This window comes from Capsicum annuum, chromosome 4 (assembly GCF_002878395.1).
Source record: "Capsicum annuum cultivar UCD-10X-F1 chromosome 4, UCD10Xv1.1, whole genome shotgun sequence".
Classification (NCBI taxonomy): Eukaryota; Viridiplantae; Streptophyta; class Magnoliopsida; order Solanales; family Solanaceae; genus Capsicum; species Capsicum annuum.
Window position 1 is genome coordinate 228,689,555 of NC_061114.1, and position 21,304 is coordinate 228,710,858.

At 37.2% G+C, this 21,304-nt stretch overlaps 1 long non-coding RNA gene across 1 annotated transcript; it reads right to left on the reverse strand.

The window, feature by feature from the left end:
- Positions 1–17,941: 17,941 nt before the first annotated feature.
- On the reverse strand, positions 17,942–18,830 carry LOC107869392. The gene is made up of 3 exons (XR_001673798.2): positions 18,634–18,830; positions 18,491–18,547; positions 17,942–18,285 (listed from the first exon to the last, which is right to left on the reverse strand). It is a non-coding gene; the product is annotated as an uncharacterized LOC107869392 (long non-coding RNA).
- Positions 18,831–21,304: the final 2,474 nt, after the last annotated feature.

The following is a 21,304-nucleotide window of genomic DNA, read 5'->3' on the forward strand; positions in this document are numbered from 1 at the left end:
ATTTGTGGCAATTTTGGCAAGTTTAAATATTTTTGCTACGTTATAAAGACACACACATTATATTCTTCTCACAAAGCTAATTGTTTCTTATGTTCTTGAAAGGTATAAATTAATTGGTGTTCTTTTGGTTTTTGGCTTTCTTAAGGTATAATCAATTCTAAATAAAGAAAAAAATAAAGAATCCTAAACTGACCACAATACAGGAAAAAAAAAAAAAAAATTCTAAACCGACCACAACATAATTTTTGGCTTTCTTAACGTATAATGATAATGAATCCGAAATAAAGAAAAAAAATGAAAGAATCTTAAACCAAACAAATACAAATTTTTTATGAAACTCTTGTATCATCCGTAGGAAAAAGGACTTCAACACCTAAAAAGTATGAAATAAGTGTTACAATTATTTATTCTATGTGGACTTAACATTAATTTTTTATTACGTTAAAGTAAAACGGGCTGATGTTATTAGTTGGCGGATAAGAAAAAGGCCGTGTATTCATGCGAATTCCATATGGACCTGTATCCATTTCATGTTATTGGTGTAGGCCTGTAAATATAGGCCTAGGTCCCCTCTCCCGGCTTTAACATAAGACGTATTCTCATTAGCTGTCAGCCGTCATAAGCAAAGGAGAAGAAGACTTAGCCTAGTTCATCTTTGGTTATGTGTTGCAATAGCGGACAAAAGTCTGCACCTTTCCTCTCGCATATTTGTTTCTTTATAGGTGTTCTTGATTTATGTGAACTTGTGGTATCTTTCTCTATAAATTCTAACAATAAGGCCATATATTTTAGGTAAATAATTGAATGTCATACAATTATTTTTTAGGCCTAACCCATACGCAGCCCCCTTAAGTACGCCCCATTCTTCAGTTAAACACCTCAAGTAGACTTTGTTCCATTTTGGCACCTCAAGTAGGTATAAAAGGTGCCACTTTGACACTTTTTGCTGAGTTGTCAATTTATCTGATTTTCACCTCAACTATAGGCGCGTAAACTTGTCTGATTTCCAACTTTCTTCAGTTTTCTTCTTTCTTTCTTCTTTTTCTCTTTATTCTCTATTTAACATTCTACCATTAATAAATTATCCACCATTGTTAATTGTTCAATCAAAACAATAAGACCACCATTATTCTCTTAAAATAAATGACACTTTTCTTTTGCGTAAAATCAGAATCAAAAATAAATTTTAAGTTCTTGAAGAAGTGGAGAAGATGATGTTAATGGTGTGCTTGAAAAATTTTGTTGAAATTGCCTATTATTTGCTTGAAAAGATTAATGGTGTTATTTGATGTTATTAATGGTGTTATTATTTGCTTGAAAAAAAATGTTATTAATGGTGTACAAAAATGGAGGGGCAGCAGGGGTGTTTTGGTGTGAGAGGTTATGGTGTTTGGAGAAGATGGGTTTGGTGCCTGCCATGAATCATCACAAAGAGGAGGAAATAAATTTTGTGTGTGTTTAGTGAAGGTCCATCAATGGCTTCCTTGTTGAAATTTGAAATTTCAAGAATTTAGAATTTTAGTGGCTGGAGGCGGGTTAGATAAACAATGTTGGGGGTGGGGTATGGGGTGGAAGGGATGGCACTTGTAATTCCTCGTCATTAAAGCTTTCGAAAAGAGTTATGTTAAGCTTAACACTTGGAAATTTTGCCAAGTGTTCCAACACTTAGTCATTTTTTGAGCCTTGAACCTTCGTTGAATTAATTCGCGGCCTTCCCGACCTTCGTTTCTTGAAATTTTTGTTGCATTGCGATGGGAAAAGGTCGTAGTATGTTCCGGGTGAGTTTCATAATTTTTAGACGAGCCTAAGACCATGTTTGGATTCCAATTCCAGTAGCTACGCGCGATAGGCTTGTGTCGCCCAGGATATCGCGGTGCAATAGCCCAGGCGTCACCCCGGTTATCGCGGGCAATATCCCAGGCGTCGCCTGGGGTAGTCCATTGCGATAGGCCAGGCGATGCCTTGCTGATCGTGTCAGGCCAAGTTTTTCAGTTTTCCTCCGTTTCATTAATGACATAATGGTAATTTTCGAAACCTCTATCATCTCTAACACGGAATTTAATCCCTAGAAGAGCAACATCCACCATAATTAATCAAAAATCCTCTAGAAACTCCATTAGGATTTCAACTTAAGAACCCAAATAATTCAAGAATCAACCGTATCTTTTCAATAATTTTTGGATATTCGAAATCTCCATTCCGAGGGCTAAAAGAAGCATATCACAACTTCGCGAATAGAGTTCCGAGTAGAGAGTTCAACCTAAGGCTTCAATTTCGAGGTATGTGGAGTTTTTCAACAAGAACACTCTTCCGTTCTTGTGCCCAAAGGCATTAATTTTCTTAAAAAATTTTAGATTTTCCCGATGAATTCATGTTATTTTGATATACTCCATGTTTATGAGATGATCAAAATTGTATGCCTTGAGTTGCATGATTTTTCCTATATAATGATGTTTTAAGTTGAGAATTCATGTTGTGAACTTCGTATTCCTATGTTGATACCATGTTTTCAAGAATTTTTGAGATTTCGCGTTGAATTGAGCTTTACAGAAAAATCCACATCTTTGGATTTATTTATAATAAAAAGGTAGCATTTTGGCTCCCAATTCAAGGTATTGAATTTGTTTAAGATGTGAGCCTGAGGCTGATTTAAAGTTTTGAGCTAAGTCCGGGAGTAGTATTTAGCATCGAGCGGGAAGTGTGGTACTTCCCTAGAACTATGTGCCCCGTAGGATGTAAGCCTGAGGCTGATATAGTGATCACTAGTGAATGAATTTATGATTAAGGTCATACTTCGATGGCAAGGATAGGACAGCTCTCTTATGAGAAACTCCCATAGTGTGTCTATACTCTATCTAAGATAAGTGTGTATGGTTTGTAAAACTATGATTTCTGAGAAAAATGTTTTAAGATTTAAATGTTCCACAGGTTGATAATAAGAAGAAAGTGAATTGAGAACTTATGAGATGACTCACGTATGTTATTTTACATGTATTATTTATCCATGATTCCGATGATTTAAAGTTCAAGCTAAGTGAGTCATTCATATCAGCATGCATGTCTTTTATAAACCTGTGATAATTGGTATTTGAAATTGCATATACCCCTATATACTCTGTACATATTCTATGGTACTGACCTACGTATTCGTATGTGGGCTACATTTTCCCTGTAATGTAGGTTCAGGTACTCAGTCCCAGACTCGACAGTGATTTTCGAGCATATTGATCCGTATATTCTGCAGTGGTGAGTTCTCATGATCTGAGGACGTGTTATTCAAACTTTCAGTTTTCTTATGAGTTGTTCACTTTTATTGCTTTGAGTATGGGTCAGTTAGGGTATGTCTCAATGACTCTCAGAATTATTGAGTAGTAGAGGCTTGCCAGACTAGATGGTTAGAGTTGTCAGTTATTTCGTATTTTATTACCTTTTAGTACTTATTTATATTTCGATTAAACCTGATTGATGATGTTCAGATATTTTGTCCTTATTATCTTGACGTAAGTGTTTTATGTTAGTAAATGGCTCAAAGGGTTAGCTTGAGGCTACTTGTAGTCTTAAGCACCGTGTGACGCTCCGGGACCCATTTTCGGGGAGTTACAAACTTGGTATCAGAGCCTAAGGTTTAAGAAGTCCTAGGGAGTTTGACAAGTTGCGTTAAGTAGAGTCTTGATCATCGGTGTGTAGCGCGCCTATGAGCAAGAGGCTACGAAACATTTTAGGAGCAATGCGTTTCTTTCTTTCAAGTCTATCGTGCTTAAAGTTGCCTCTACCAGTTAATATCGTGCTTTCTTATTTCAGAATATGCCTCCTCACCGAGCTCGAAGAAATAACAATGATCAGCAACCTCAGCCTGCTGATTTTCTAAATGAGAACGTATCCCATGCTGAATTTCGGGTAGCTTTCCAAGCGCTAGCCCAAGCCGTCTCTGTTCAGTCCAATTAGGCGCAGCCCCACAGCAGCATAGAGGTGACTTAGTTGCTGCCAGAATTCGTGATTTTATGCGGATGAGTTCGCCTGGTTTTTATGGGTCTAAGGCAGGAGAAGACCCGCAACTATATCTTAAGGAGATAAGGAAGATTACGCAGATAATGTGTGTGTCTGGAGATGAGAGTGTGGAGTTGGCATCGTATAGGTTGAAGGACATTGAATATAACTGGGTTGTTTTTTTGGAGAAAAGGAAGAGGAGAGGATGAGGCTCCTATTTCCTGACAGGTGTTCCAAGATACGTTCTTGGATAGGTTCTTCCTTTTGGAGTTGAGGGAAGCGAAGATTGAAGAGTTCATGAACTTGAGGTAGGGCTCCATGACCGTTAAGGAGTACTGCTTAAAGTTCAATCAGCTGGCCAAATATGCGCCTGATTTGACCTCTAATGCCCGGACTTGTATGAGAAAGTTTGTGACAAGTCTGTCGGGCTTTGTGCTAAAAGAATGTCGAACTGATATGCTGAACAAGGAGATGGATTTGTCTAGACTGATGGTCTACGCACAACAAATGGAGGAGGATAAGGTAAAGGAAAAGGACAGAGCGAAAAGTAACAGGAGAGCCAGATCTGATCAGCATGAGTATAGCCAGGCTAGATACCAGGAAGGGAATCGCCCTCAGTTTCAAAATCGTTCATCTGTGCCAGCGCCGTCGTCATCTAGTGCTCCCGTTCCTGGAGGTAGGTAGGCAGGAGCAAGGGAGTAGGCCACCTATGTCCAAGTCCCAGCACAGTGTTGGAAGTAGACCTAATTATCCTCCGTGTACTAAGTGTGGGAGGACTCATCCGGGTAAGTATTGGGGTGAGAAGAGAGGTTGTTTTGGGTATAGTGACTTGGGTAACAGACTTAGAGAGTGCCCACATGCCAGGCTGTGGAAACGTGATATTCGCTCCGAAACTCAGACTGCTAGTGCTCCAACTCTGGTAACTCGTCCAGCCCCTACTCAGGGTGCTACTTCTAGCACCACTGATAGTCAACACTAGAACCGGTTCTATGTTTTGCCATCTCACCAGGAGCAAGAGGACTCTCCAGATGTCGTTACTGGTATGCTCTGTGAATTTTAGTTTGATATTTATGCATTGTTGGACCCTAGGTCTAGTTTTTCGTATGTGACACCCCTGATTGTTGTGAACTTTGAAGTGATTCCCGAGAACATCCCTGAGCTTATCCTAGTTCTACCATAGTGGGAATCGATTGTTGCCCAGAAAGTGTATAAAATGTGTCATGTTACAGTCCTTCATAGAGTCATGTTTGTTGATCTGATAGAGTTAGACATGGTGGATTTTGATGTTATTCTGGATATGGACTGGACTCACTCTTGTTATGCATCTATAGACTGTCATACCCATGTAGTCAAGTTTCAGTTCCCTGATAAGCCAGTATATGAGTGGTTTGGGAGTTCTGTATCTCCCAAGAGTCATTTTATCTCATATCTCAAAGCCAGAAAGCTTATCTCCAAAGGTTGCCTTTATCACTTAGTTAAGAGTTATGGACCCTAAGTTTGAGACTCTACCTATTCAGTCTGTTAGCATTGTTAATGAGTTTCCTGATGTCTTTTCGGAAGATCTTCCAAGGGTACCTCCTGATAGAGAGATAGAATTCAGGATCGATCTTCTTCCCGATACTCAGCCTATTTTCATTCTTCCCTATCATATGGCACCCGCAGAACTTAAGGAGTTGAAAGAGAAACTCAAAAATCTATTAGATAAAGGTTTCATAAGGCCCAGCGTATCTCCTTGGGGCACACCTGTCATATTCGTGCGAAAGAAGGATGATTATTTGCGTATGTACATTGACTATCGTTGGCTACATAAAGTCACGATTAAAAACAAGTATACCCTTCTGAGAATTAACAATTTGTTTGACCAGTTGCAAGGTGAAAGTTATTTTTCCAAGATAGACCTTAGATCCGGCTATCACCAACTCAAAGTAAGGGACGGTGACATCCCGAAAATAGTTTTTCAGACCTGCTATGATCATTTTGAGTTTCTTTTATGTTTTTCGAGCTAACCAACGCCCCATTAACTTTCACGGACCTCATGAATCGAGTGTTCAGGCAATATCATGATATATTTGTCATAGTATTTATAGATGATATTCTAGTATACTCCCGTAGTGAGGACGACCATGCAAATCATCTCTGAATCGTCTTACAAACCCTTAGAGATCATCAATTGTTTGCCAAATTCAGCAAGTGTGAATTTTGGCTAAGGTCAGTTGCTTTTCTGGGTCACATTATTTCTTCCGAAGGTATTAGGGTCGATCCCCAAAAGACAGAAGTAGTTAGAAACTAGCCTAGACCTATCTCTCCGGCTGATATCCAAAGTTTCTTGGGTCTAGCTGGCTATTACCGCTGCTTTGTGGAAATTTTCTCTTTGATTGTGTCTCCCATGACCCGGTTGACTCAAAAGAAAGTTAAGTTCTTGTGGTCTGATTCTTGTGAGAAGAGTTTTCAGGAGTTGAAGACTCGACTTACCTCAGCTCCTGTTTTGACTTTGCCTGATGGTAGTGATGGCTTTGTGGTGTATTATGATGCTTTTAGAGTGGGTTTGGGTTGTGTATTGATGCAGAGGGATAAGTTTTTAGCCTATGCTTCTAGGCAGTTGAAACCTCATGAGAAGAATTACACAACCCATGACTTAGAGTTGACTGCTATAGTGTTTGCTTTAAAAATTTGGAGAAACTATTTGTATGGTGTCCATGTGGATGTGTTTACGGATCACAAGAGTTTACAGTATGTATTTACCCAGAGGGAGTTGAACCTTAGGCAGATGAGGTGGTTAGAGCTGTTAAAAGACTATGACATGAGCGTGTTGTATCCTCCGAGCAAGGCCAATGTAGTGGCAGATGTCCTTAGCAGGTTATCTATGGGTAGTATTTCGCATGTTGAAAAGGGTAAGAAAGAGTTGGCTTATGATGTGCATCGTTTGGCTAGGTTGGATGTTAGACTGCTTCATTCTGCTGAGGGGAGTATGTTAGTTCAGAGTAGTTCCGAATCATCCTTGGTTTTGGAAGTAAAGGAGAAGCAAGACTTAGATGCTAGTTTAGCCAGACTGAAGGAGTCAGTCAAGGCAGAGGATTATGGCATAGTAGACTGTGTGTTCCTGATGTTGATAATCTAAGGCAGAGGATTATGGCTGAAGTGCATGGTGTGCGGTATTCTATTCATCCTGGTGCTACTAAGATGTACTGCAACTTGCGGGAAATCTATTGGTGGTGTGGTATGAGGAAGGACATAGCGAAGTTTGTGATAGAGTGTGCAACGTGCCAATAGGTTAAGGTCGAGCATCAAAGGCCTGGCGGCAAGATGCAAGAATTTAGCATTCCAACTTAGAAGTGAGAAGAGGTGAATATGGATTTTGAGACTGGTTTACCTCTGTCCCGGCGCCATTATGATTCTATTTGGGTTGTTGTTGATAGGCTGACTAAGTCTGCACACTTCTGGCTGGTGCATACATCTTATACTGCTGAGGATTATACTAGATTGTACATCCGAGAGTTAGTTAGGTTGCATGGAGTTCCTTTGTCTATCATTTCGAATAGGGGTACTCTGTTTACTTCACAATTTTGGAGGGCCTTTCAGAAGGGTCTTGGTACCCAAGTATATTTGAGTTCTGTTTTTCATCCATAGACGGATGGTCAGGCCGAGAGGACCATCCAGAATTTAAAAGACATGCTGAGGACATGTACTCTTGATTTCAAAGGTAGTTGGGATGAGCATTTACCGCTGATAGAGTTTGCTTACAACAACAATTTTTATGTTAGCATCCGAATGGCCCTGTTAGAGGCATTGTATGGGAGGAAATGTAGATCACCCATAGGTTGGTTCGAAGTGGGTGAAGCTGTAGTGATCAGTCCTGATTAGGTGTTTGAGGCCATGGAAAAGGTCAGGCTGATTAGAGAGAGATTGAAGACATCTCAGAGTCGTTAAAAGTCATATGCAGATGTGAGGAGGAGAGACCTTGAGTTTGAAGTTGATGAAATGGTGTATCTGAAAATTTCACTCACAAAAGGGGTGAAGAGATTTGGGAAGAAGGGGAAGCTTAGTCCTCGTTATGTTGGGCCCTACAGAGTTCTCAACCTTGTTGGGAACGTAGCTTACGAAGTTGAGTTACCTGCAGAGTTGGCAACTGTTTTTTTCGGTGTTTCATGTTTCTATGCTTAAAAAGGATATTGGCGATTCCGTGGTAGTAGATTCTTCTGTGAACGCTGAAGTTCAGAATAGTCTTTTCTTTGACGATACCCCCATTGAGATCCTTGATTTCCAAGTCCGAAGACTTAGGAACAAAGAAGTTTCCTTGGTCAAAGTGTTGTGGCGGAATCAATCTTTTGAGGGTGCAACACTAGAATTCGGTGCGTATATACGATCCAAGTACCCGCACCTGTTTTTCGCAAGCTCAAATCAAGCCGAAGGTACCGTTCTTCCCTAATTCAGCCCTTTCCTATTCAAAGTTGCAGTTGTTCAGCTACTATTTCATATTGTTTAGCTGTTATTGCATAAGTTTACGCATTCTTTGAAGTATCCAAAAGCTTAGAAAGAAGTAGAGTCAGTATGGCAAAATGTTTCAACTGTGTACTTTTTTTTTTCTCTGTACTTTTAGTATATCTCATGATATTCGAGGACGAATATTCCCAAGGAGGAGACATTGTAAGACCCCAAAATTTTTCCTCGACATTAAAGCTTTTGAAACGAGTTATGTTAAGCTTAACACTTAGAAATTTTGAGCCTTGAATCTTCGTTGAATTAATTCGTGGCCTTTCCAACCTCCGTTTCTTGAAATTTTTGTTGCGTTGCGATGGGGTAAGGTCGTAGTATGTTCCGGATGAGTTTCGAAATTTTTAGACGAGACTAAGACCATATTTGGATTCCAATTCCAGTAGCACCGCGCGATAGGCCCACATCGCCCAGGATATCGCGGTGCAATAGCCCAGGCGTCGCCTTGGTTATCACGGGTAATATCCCAGGTGTCGCCTGGGGTAGTCCACTGTGATAGGCCAAGTGATGCCTTGTTGATCGTGTCAGGCCAAGTTTGTCAGTTTTCCTCCGTCTCATTAACGGCATAATGGTAATTTTCTAAACCTCTATCATCTCTAACACGAGATTTAATCCCTAAAAGAGCAAAACCCACCATAATTCATCAAAAATCCTCTAGAAACTCCAATAGGGTTTTAACTTAAGAACCCAAATAATTCAAGAATCAACCGTAACTTTTCAATAATTTTTTGGATATATGGAATCCCTATTTCGAGGGCTACAAGAAGCATATCACAACTTCGCGAATAGAGTTCCGAGTAGAGAGTTCAACCTAAGGCTTCAATTTCGAGGTATGTGGGATTTTTCAACCAGAACACCCTTCCGTTCTTGTGCCCAAAGGCACTAATTTTCTTAAAGAATTTTAGATTTTCCCGATGAATTCATGTTATTTTGATATACTCCATGTTTATGAGATGATCAAAATTGTATGCCTTGAGTTGCATGATTTTTCCTATATAATGATGTTTTAAGTTGATAATTCATGTTTGTGAACTTCGTATTCCTATATTGATACCATGTTTTCAAGAATTTTCGAGATTTTGCCTTGAATTGAGCTTTACAGAAAAATCCACATCTTTGGATTTATTTATAATAAAAGGGTAGCATTTTGGCTCCCAATGCAAGGTATTGAATTTGTTTAAGATGTGAGTCTGAGGATGATTTAAAATTCTGAGCTAAGCCCGGAAGTAGTATTTAGCACCAAGCGGGAGGAGTGGTACTTCCCTAGAATTACGTGCCCCCGTAGGATGTGAGCCTGAGGCTGGTATAGTGGTCACTAGTGAATGAATTTATGATAAAGGTCATACTCCTAGGGCAAGGATAGGACAGCTCTCCCCAACGTGGGTTGGACGTTGGACTGCATGTAGCTCACATAATTTATGTCGGTTATGAGAAACTCCCATAGTGTGTCTATACTCTATCTAAGATAAGTGTGTATGGTTTTGAAAACTATGATTTCTGATAAAGATGTTTTGAGATTTAAATGTTCAAGAGGTTGATACTGAGAAGAAAATGAATTGAGAACTTATGAGATGACTCACGTATGTTATTTTACATGTATTATTTATCCATGATTCTGATGATTTAAAATTCAAGCTAAGTGAGTCATTCATAACAGCATGCATGTCTTTTATAAACCTATGATAATTGGTCTTTGAAATTGTATACACCCCCATATAATTGGTACATATTCGATGGTACTGACCCACATATTCGTATATGGGATACATTTTTCCTGTAATGTAGGTTCAGGTACTCAGTCCCAGACTCGACAGTGATTTTCGAGCATATTGATCCATATATTCTGCAGTAGTGAGTCCTCGTGATCCGAGGACGTGTTATTCAGACTTTCAGTTTTCTTATGAGTTTTTCACTTTTATTGCTTTGAGTATGGGTCAGTTAGGGCATGTCCCAATGACTCTCAGAATTATTGAGTAGTAGAGGCTTGTCAGACTAGATGGTTAGAGTTGTCAGCTATTCCGTATTTTGTTACCTTTCGGTACTTATTTATATTTTGATTAGACCTGATTAATGATGTTCAAATATTAAGTGTTTTATGGTAGTAAATGGCTCAAAGGGTTAGCTTGGGGCTACTTGTAGTCTTAAGCACCGTGTGACGCTCCGGAATCCATTTTTGGGGCGTTACAACACTGCTGCATTTAGAAGATGATTTTTGGGAGGGCGGGGGAATAGGGAGGGGCAACATTGTTGCAGGAATTTCGGAGAAGATGTTGGGGTGGGGGGAGGGAAGGGGAGACGGGTGATTATTAATTTTTTTAAAAAAAATTAATTAATGATTCAAAAATTATTTTTGGAGAAGATGATTTGGAACTGGGATGGAGGGGGGCTGTTGGGGGCTGGGGAAGAAGAAGATGATAGCGGATCGTTTGGAGAAATAAAGAGGGGGAGGGGTTAATTTATTTATTAATTTATTAAAAAATTTAAGCTAATTAGTTTAAAATAGATTTTTTAATTATAATTTATTTAAAATTATTATTTTACACAAAAAGTGCCACGTGTTCTTTTTTAATTAGTTGTATGTCATGTCAAGGGGAAGGGTAATTATTGATTTTTTTTTAAATTAATGCTTTAAAAAATACTTTTTAAAAAAATAACACGTGTCAACATATTATTTGTCACTTTCCACATCATCAGGCGCGTGTAATACACGCACACAGTATAAATTTGCTGATTCAGCAAAAGGTGTCAAAGTGACACATTTTATACCTACTTGAACGCAAGTATGAAGGTTCACCCATCAGTTAAGACTGAGACCTTTAGTAGAAGTCCTTAAATTCCAGAACTATGACTTCACCGTAAATTTCAAGGAGTCACCCACCAGTTAAGGATTGGCACCCTAGTCCTACAGTGAATCCACGTCTGCCAGTATTAGTACCCCTGACAAGGTACTAACACCCTTCTAATTGGGGTTACAGGTCAGACCTTGATATGCTCAGATTGGGGTATGTCGGTTATTGTTATCTCCCACGGTCTTCAATTCATGTTTCAATTTATGTAACAGCTCAGAATATGCATGACCTTGTAATCAGTTATTCGACACATGTTTATACTTGGTCTTGCATACCGTTCATCATGTTTCATGCATTCACGTTCAGCATACATTAGATACCTTTCCCATCTTACATACTCTCAATACATTCGAAGTACTGATCACATACTTCTCTGTGCTATATTGTCATATAATATAGGTTCGGGAGCTTCGTACCAAGATCGCACTTAATACGTTTTCGTATCATCAACTGCACTATTGGTGAAACCTTGAATATTTCAGCATTTCTTTTAGTTTTGGTCAGCTGGAGTTGGTTAGGGGCTTGTTCCAACAACTCATAATGGTTAGAGGCTTTCAGATAGGCAGACAAATCTCATAGTGTTAATATTGATTCCATTATTGTTTATTATTAGTTTATTTCCAATTTAGTTTTCTCCCAATATTTTGTTATTTCTCCGGTATTCTTAGTGTTATGCCAAGAAATAGGTTAGCTTGGGGCATTTGTGGCTTTAAGCAATGCGTTACGTCTCGGGGGCAGTCTCAGGTTGTGACTCCCTTTGATCTCTTAGAAGTCAAAGAAACAACAAACTATAAGCAAAAGTTCTGCTGAGGCAGAATCTAGAAGTTTGGTAGCAATTGTTGCAAAGTTGGTATGGTTAGCAGGATTACTTAAAATAGATGCATGTTCTAGTTACTTATACAATCGTGGTTTTATTGATAGCAAATCAGGTATCCAAATTGCTGAGAATCCAGTATTTCCTGAATGTACTAAACATATTGAGATTGATTGTCACTTCATCAGAGAGAAAGTGAAATCCAACTTCAACAGTCCTCAATATCTCTGTGTTGCTATGCAACCAGCAAACATTCTCACTAAAGGTCTTGGTGCACATCAACATCATCTCCTCTTGACCAAATTTGATGTGTTATATATCTTCCATCCTACAATTTGTGGGGGTGTATTGACCTGCTGAGCTGTACAATTAGCTAAGTTGTACTAGCTGTCAAACTGTGCTAAGTTCATTAGAGGTTGTTAGAGTGATCATGTGCACGTCACATAGCAATTAAGAAGAGAGATTGGTGTAACTCCTCTATGAATAGAGGAGGTTAGGTTGTGCATTGTCAGTTTTTAGAAGCTAAGAGAGAATACAGAGAAAAAACATATAAACTCATTGTCAATGAAATTGTTGGTTTAAAACCGTTAAAGGGAAATAACACAGGAATTCAATTCAAAGTTAGCCGCTAAAACTAAGATGGAGTTTGAATAAGAGAATATGCAGAGAGACGAATTTTTTTTTGGTTAAATTGATCATCAACTTAGCTACTTAAATAGTTGTTATTACAAATAAAAATAGGACAAAGAAACAACCTATTTCTACCAAAATTAAAATAACTAATTAGTTTTCTACCAAAGATAGGACTCTTAAATTAACTAGGATTGTACGTAAAAAAACTGGAGAGGAAAAACAGAGAAAGACGTGTATTCCTAAAGCAACTCTCAGCACTCCTCCTCGCTTTATGAAATGCAGCTACAATTTTCTGTCTAAGAAGCTGGAATTTGCTGACAGGTAAAGGCTTAGTGAATATATTAGCCCATTGTTCTTCCATCTTGCAGTAGACAACAATCACATCTCCATCTTTTTGAACTTCTCTCAGGAAGAAAAACTTGATATTGAAGTGCTTAGATTTTCCATCAAACACAGGATTGTGAAAAATAGCTATTGCTGCTTGGTTGTCCACGAACACTTCAATGCTTCCTGTTGGTTCCATATGCAGATCAATTGGAATTTTTTCCGCCACAATGCTTGATTTACCGCTGTTGTAGCTACCACAAACTCAGCTTCGGCAGTAGATTGAACCACAATGTCCTATTTCTTACGACTGCATAAAAAATCCCAGAACCAAGACTAGAACCAAGACTAAAACAGTGCCCTGAAGTACTCTTCGAGTCATATTTGGAACCTCCCCAATCAACACTCCTCCTTACTTTATGAAATGCAAACTCCAACTTTCTGTCTAAGAAGCACGAATTTGCTGACAGGTAAAGGCTTAGTGAATATATCAGCTCATTGTTCTTCCGTCTTACAGCAGACAACAATCACATCCCCATCTTTTTGAACTTCTCTCAAGAAGAAAAACTTGATATTAAAGTGCTTAGATTTTCCATGAAACACATGATTGTGAGAAATAGCTATTGTTGCTTGGTTGTCCACGAACACTCTAATGCTTCCTGTTGGTTCCATATGCAGATCAGTCGAAATTTTCTTCCGCCACAATGCTTGATTTACCGCTGTTGTAGCTGCCACAAACTCAACTTCGGTAGTAGATTGAGCCACAATGTCCTGTTTCTTACAACTCCATGAAAAAATCCCAGAACCAAGACTAAAACAGTGCCCTGAAGTACTATTCGAGTCATCTTTGGAACCTCCCCAATCATTATCAGAGTACCCAAAAAGCTTCACACTCTTTCGAAACATGACTGATGACTCCATAGGTGATAGTTCCTTTGATGTATCGCACAATTTTTTTTGTTGCCTTCAGATGTACTTCACTCGAACAATGCATGAACCTCGATAGAATACTTACAGCATACAACATATCGGGCCTTGTTGCTGTAAGATACATTAAACACCTAATGAAACTTTTGAAGTATGTTTCCTCTACCTTTTCGGCTCCATCATCCATGTTTAGTTTCTCTTTTGGGTTCATGGGAGTATTCATCTCTTTGCGATTTTTCATTTTGAATTTCTTGAGAATTTCCTTCGCGTACTTCTTCCGACAAATGAAAAACTCATTTTTCCTTGAGTAATCTCCATTCCAAGGAAATAAGTCATCAGATCAAGATCAAACATTTTAAAAGCTAGCCTCATAGCCTGCTTGAACTCATCAATGAGCTTTGTGTTGCTTCCAGTAATCAAAAGGTCATCGACATAAAGAGTAACAACAAGAATCCCACTGTTATTGCATTTAACATATAGTGTCAATTCTGGAACACTTTTCTCGAAACCGAGCTAAGCAAATAATCATCTATTCGACTATACCAAGCTCCCGTTGCCTGTTTTAGGCCATAAAGAGCTTTATGTAGTCGGTAGACACTCCCTTCTTTTCCATCTACAACAAAACCTTCAGGTTGCTCAATATAGATTTCTTCTTCAAGAACTCCATTGAGAAATGCGGATTTGACATCTATCTGGTGCACTTTCCAGCCACATTGTGCAACAAATAGTAAGAAGCAACCTAATTGTGTCGAGCCTAGCAACTGAAGCAAGCGTGTTAGAATAATCAACACCAAAAATCTGTGCATACCCCTTAACTACAAGTCTTGCCTTGAGCTTGTTAACAGAACCATCAGCATTTAATTTTGTGCAGTAAACCCACCTCACACCGATGATCTTTCTATCTTGAGGCTTTTCCAAATGCTTCTAGGTCTTGTTCTTCTCAATCATTGCAAGCTACTCCTCCATTGCAGCTTTCCACTTATGATCTAAGACAGCCTCTTCAAATCCAGAAGGCTCTAAAATGGCCACATTGGATCTTTGGTATATCTTTGGTATTCATCTCACAAGTTGATCATCAATGTTTTCATCAAAATTTGGTAGATTGCTTGTGATCTGTTTTTGGTTAACTTTTTCCAAGTCCCATTGCTCATTCTCCATAAAAAATACATCTCTACTTACCATAATTTTTCCAATATAAGGCTGAATATTTTTGTAGGTTTTAGTAGATTGTACTGTAACCAATAAAGACTCCAGGTTCAGCTTTCTTGTCTAACTTCTCCCTCTTAATCGGCGATATATGAGAGAAACAAACAACCGAAGATTTTTAAATTTTTTAAGGACGGCTTATAGTCGTGCCATTCCTTAAAAGGTGTCTTGCCATCAACTGCGTTGGTAGGCAATCTGTTCAGAAAAAATAGCAGTGTTAGATGCTTCTGCCCATAAATATTTTCGTAAGCCTTTCTCATATAACAAACACCTCGACATCTCCATTATCATCCTATTCTTCCTTTCACCGACTCCATTTTGTTGCGGAGTATACGAGGCAGTGAGTTGATGCTCCATACCTGCATTTTTGTAAAACTTCTCAAATCGATCAGATGTGTACTCAGTACCATTATCTGATCTAAGCATTTGCATCCTGCAACCATTTTGATTTTCTACCAAAACTTTGAATTTCCAAATTACTTCTGGTACTTCAGATTTGAACCTGAGAAAATAAATCCAACACATTCTTGCCATATCATCAATAAATGCTATAAAATATTTACTTCCATTAAGAGAAGCAATTTTATGTGGTCCACACAAATTAGTATGGACCAACTGAAGCTTCTCCGATGCTCTCCAGGTTGCCTTGGCAAAACACATCCAGCTTTGCTTTCCAAATTGACATGTGTTGCAGCTTGTGTGTTGTCCTCCATGGATGGTAGTCCTAGAACCATATTTTTCTTCACCATGTTCAAGAGTGCTTTTTGATGACAATGCCTGAGTCTTTTAGGTCATACATCTCCTGCCATACATCTCCTGTCATCTTTGGGCTCGGATAAGCAGTCGACTTCCCCTCCATTGGATCAAACGAAAAGCTTTTTCCTCTCATCTTAACTTGGCAGATTTCTTGACCCTTTGGATCAAATATCACACACTTCTTGTCCCCAAAATTAAGCTTAAAACCATTCTCCAAAAGTTGTCCTACGCTCAACAAATTTTGATCAAGTTCTGGAACAAAAAGTACATCTGAAATTAACTTCGTACCTGAGCGGCTTTCAATAGCTACTGTTCCTTTTCCTTTGGCAGAAAGATAATCACCATTACCGATTCTGACTTTAGAGATTGTGGACTTCTCTAAATATTTGAAAATCTCCTCATCATGAGTCATATGATTTGTACAACCTCTATCAATTAGCCAGACCTCGCTTGGGATGCTGCTTGAAAAACACGCGACAAAAAGTTGATCTTCTTCTTGTTCATTAACAACTTGAGCCTCTGCATCTTGCTGCTGAGTTTTGTTTCTTATAGATGATCGCTTCATGCCAAGCTGATTACACTTAGTGTACTTAGCAACAGACACTCAAAAGGTGCATGTCCGAGCTTTTGTACAACCTTTATCAATTAGACAGAACTCGCTTGGGATGCTGCTTGTAAAACACGCGACAAAAAGTTGATCTTCTTCTTGCTCATTAACAACTTGAGCCTCTGCATCTTGCTGCTGAATTTTGTTTCTTACGGATGATCGCTTCATGCTAAGCTAATTTGCACTTAGCAACAGGCCTCTTCCAACACTTGAAAGGTACATGTCCGAGCTTGCCGCAATCCTCCTCCTCCTAGAATGTCCATCATCGTGATGCTTGGCTGGTAAGACACCTTTGACAGCTCCTCCCTGTCTTATAAAAAGCACTTAAGACCAATGCAAGTGTGATCTTAGACAAGTCCTTAGTATTTTCTAAGGTTGTTATGGTAGCCTCAAATCTTTCAGGTACCGTTACTAGGATTTTCTCAACGATCCTTGAATCATTAAACGTGGGACCCAACAATCTGATGCGATTTACTAAATTAAGAAGTCTGTTAGAGTACTCCTTTATAGTTTCACTTTTTTTCATCCTTTGCAGCTCAAACTCACGTACCAGATTCATCACTTGCATCCCTCGAATCCTTTCATCTCCTTCATACTCAGCCTTGAGATAATCTCATACCTCTTTCGCTGATTGCAGAAACACGATACAAGTCAAGATTAGATGAAACTGCAGTAAATAAGCATGCCATTGCCTTTGATTTCCTGGTGTCTTCTCCACATGAGTTTTAATCTGCACCACTGTGGGATTGTCCGGCAAAAGAGCTATCTCGTATTCATCTTCAATAGCTTCCCATAGATCCAAAGCTGGCAGATATATCTGCGTTCTAACTGCCCAAATTTGATAACTTTCTCCATCAAAAATTGGTGGTGCCATTGAACAAAAATTTGTTTCTCCGTTCATGGTATCCACTGGATCAGACAGATGCAAACACTCACAGGTCCCTTAAGATTATAGCTCTGATACCAATTGTTGGTTTAAAATCGTTAAAGGAAAATAACAGGAATTCAATTCAAAGCTAGCCGCTAAAACAGAGATAGAGTTTGAAGAAGAGAGTATGCAGAGACACAGATTTTTTTTTGTTAAAAAAACGTCTATATTGATCAACAAATTAGCAACATAAATAGTTGCTATTACAACTAAAAATAGGACAAAGAAACAACCTATTTCTACCAAAATAAAAATAATTAATTAGTTCCCTACAAAAGATAGGACTCCTAAATTAACTAGGATTGTACGTAAAAAAAATTGGAAAAAAAGAAGAAGAAAGAAGTGCATTCCTAAAGCAACTCTCAACAAAAATGCAGTTTTGAGTTCTATTTTACGTCATTTTGTAAACTGTGCATAAATTATTAAAAGGTTATCAATCAAATTATAGTTAGTTCTTAGCTTGGACAAGAATTAGTTTTAGCTTTTCTTCTGTAAGTCAGAGATCAAATTTATCTTGATCAGATCACTTACACCTATTTTCGGCATAGAAAATAAAGTATGCAGTTAACTCAAGCTCTAACCCAGTTAAAGCAAGATCGAGATGGGGTAGTATGCAGTAAACTAGTCTCATGGTCAACCTATTATAACCTGTCTATTTTAGCATCTCTAAGTAGTAATGTAGTACCCTTCGTTGGTAGTAATTTCCCTGTATTTTCTGATGTGAGCTGTGTTCCAAGTTCTGGTACTATATCATCTGATCTTCCTAGCAATCAAGAATGAACATGAACATTCTTTAGAGATATTTGTTAGAAATTCCCATTATGAAAATCAACTGAAAGTACAATCAAGAATGCAAATTTCCATTAACATGAACACTTACTGTATTTCCCACAAATTAAATCTTCAAATTTTGAAACCAAAACCAAAATTCCCCCCACAGAAAAGATAGAAGGAAGATTATTACATACCTAAATTGTTGTGGTGCTCCAAGCAAAGCCCTATGAGCACCGTAATCCAATTCATTTCTACCCAAAACCATTAGAAAAACAAAAATTAGACAAAAATAATTAAAACAACTACGAGGATAAATCAGAAGGTTATAGCAACCAACCCTAGAAGGAATGCCATTTTTAGTTTCGTTGACGTTGAACCAAAAGAAACAAACAAACCCTAGCAGCTCGGACCTTCGCTTAGTTTTACCTCTTGTCGTCGGGTCATATACATATGACGAGTCCTTTCTAATAAGTATCTGCTTATTTTCGGGTCAACCCACGCCAACCCGAACAAACACTAGAAAGACCCATTTTCAATGAAAAATGTAAAAATTACTTTTGTGTGAAATTTTAATTTAAATTAACTATATAAATTTTATATTCCTTTTTTAAAATTTCTTTATTGAAATATATATTATCTATATCTTCTACATATACGACAAATATCAGAAGAAGCCAAGTGGCAAGCTGTTTTTTTTCCTTTTTTTTTGGTAATAGCAAGTTGTTAGTTTTTAAGACAAACTTAATAGTGATGTAATAAGATTTTTATAGTTATTTAGAATTGAAAATACATTATCCTTTTTTTTTAAAATATTAATTAGTTTAAAAATAGAAACCCAAAAGAGTTCCAAATGAACTCTTATGTTTCATAAACTTATCAATGTTAAATATAATAATAAATATATTATTATTGTTATTGATAAATATAAATAATATATATTTGTAGTGTGTATCTAAAAGTTATCTTTACTTGTAATTATTTTAAATTTTAAATAAAAAATAAAATTTAATAATTAAATTCAATATATATATCTACTTGAAATAACTTTATATATTTAAGTTGTCAGTTGATTTGTATTAAAAATAAAAAAATTAACAAGCAAATAAAAGAAAGAAAGAAAGAAAAGAAAAGAAAATTTAAAAAACGTGGAGGAAAAGTAAAGAATTAAAAGATAATTAAGAGTAATAAATTATTAATTTTAAATTTAAATTATTTATAAAATAAAAGACATATTAAAAATTGTTAATTATCATAGTTTTAATTGTACTCTTATTGTTGTATAACCAATTATTTAACATGTTGTCTATTTTGTCTTTTTTTTTTTTTTTTGAATTTCAACTCTAGATCAATATCTTTTAAAAGATAAATTTATATTTTAAGAAAAAAAATATTAGATGTAAGCAAAAGTGAAAGCTTCAGAAGGAGCAAAGTGACAGCACGATTGAACGAATTACCGTCAGCTCTTAGATCCTACAGTTTGGTATTAGATCCTAGCAACGTTTGTGGTAATTATGTAATAGATTTGAAATTTTCAGCATAGATATAAAATTTTCTACTCATGAAAATGGGAGATGTGAGTACAAAGAGTACTCAACTTGACCAAATTACAAGATCTAAGATCTGGCGGTAATCCGCGCAGCCATCCGGACCTATAAGTTAACATCAAAAAACCAACCGAAATATATAGGAATTTCATATAGCTTATTGACTGTATGGAAGATTGAATCTTTTATCCGAGCAAAGGTCCTATCAGAATTTAATACATACTTGAGTTGAGCTCATGTGTCTAGCGGTTCTAATCGTGAATAGGAACGCCCTTTTTCTCATTTTTTAATAGGCTTAAAGATCACGACTTGCTAAACGTAGTCACTAAGACAAAGCCAACAAAGTTAGTACTAACTTCGACTGTACCACCATCTCAGAACCAAGCCAAGAAACTACAGAAAAAATCCTTTATATTTTGATAGAAAGGGAGAGAGAATAATATAAAGACTCGAATTAAAAAGAACTAATAAATAATTTAAGTGGTCGGATGCAAGTCCGGAGTAATATTTAACAGCAGGCTTTTATTTAAACTTTGAGAGAAATTTATAAGAGAGAAGAGACAATACTTCAAGCTAGAGAGAGAAAATGAAAAGAAGAAACTAGAAACTTCCGTCTTCCCTAACAAATGAAAGCACCTATTTATAGGAAGAAAAAGAATTCTACAAACATTATTATGGATCCCACATTCAAGCCCTATGTACAGTGGGTAAAAGATTCAATCTTCCATATAGTAAATTCCATACAGCTAATAAGCCATATGAAATTCCTATATATTTCGGTTGATTTTTCAATATTAACTTATAGGTCTGGATGGCCGCGCGGATTACCGCCAACTCTTGGATCCCGTAGTTTGGTATCAAAGCCTAGGAACGTTCATGGTAATTATGTATTAGATCTGAAATTTCCAGCATAGATATGAATTTTTCTACTCATGAAAATGGGAGATGTGAGTACAAAGAATACTCGACCTGAAAAGGTAGATATACCTCAAAATCTTGACTTGTTAAACAAGTGGATTATTCCAAAGATGATATCAAAACCATTTATGATTATGGTTCATTTGATAAAGTTCTTTCTAAACATATAATAACGACGACTAAACAGTCTTTGGCATTAAATTCGTCAGAACAGACGATTCGTTTATTAAATAAACGCGACATTGATATTTATAAAAATCATTATAACTTTATGCATATTTGAATGGTTCAAATTGCTTTTAAATCATTAACTCTTAAATGGTTACTAGAGACTTTTTTATCAGCTCTCAGAGATGCTAGAAATCTGAATTCAGACAGTCTTTAATGGGTTCGATTAAATCTACTGTGGCCTATGGTCCAATTTATTTCAATACTCAGCCAAATTTACAATTATCTTTGATTGATATGAATATACTTGATGCTTTAACATTAAATGTAAAAACGCATGGTTATAACTATGCGTCTGGATCTGAACTTTTATTGTCT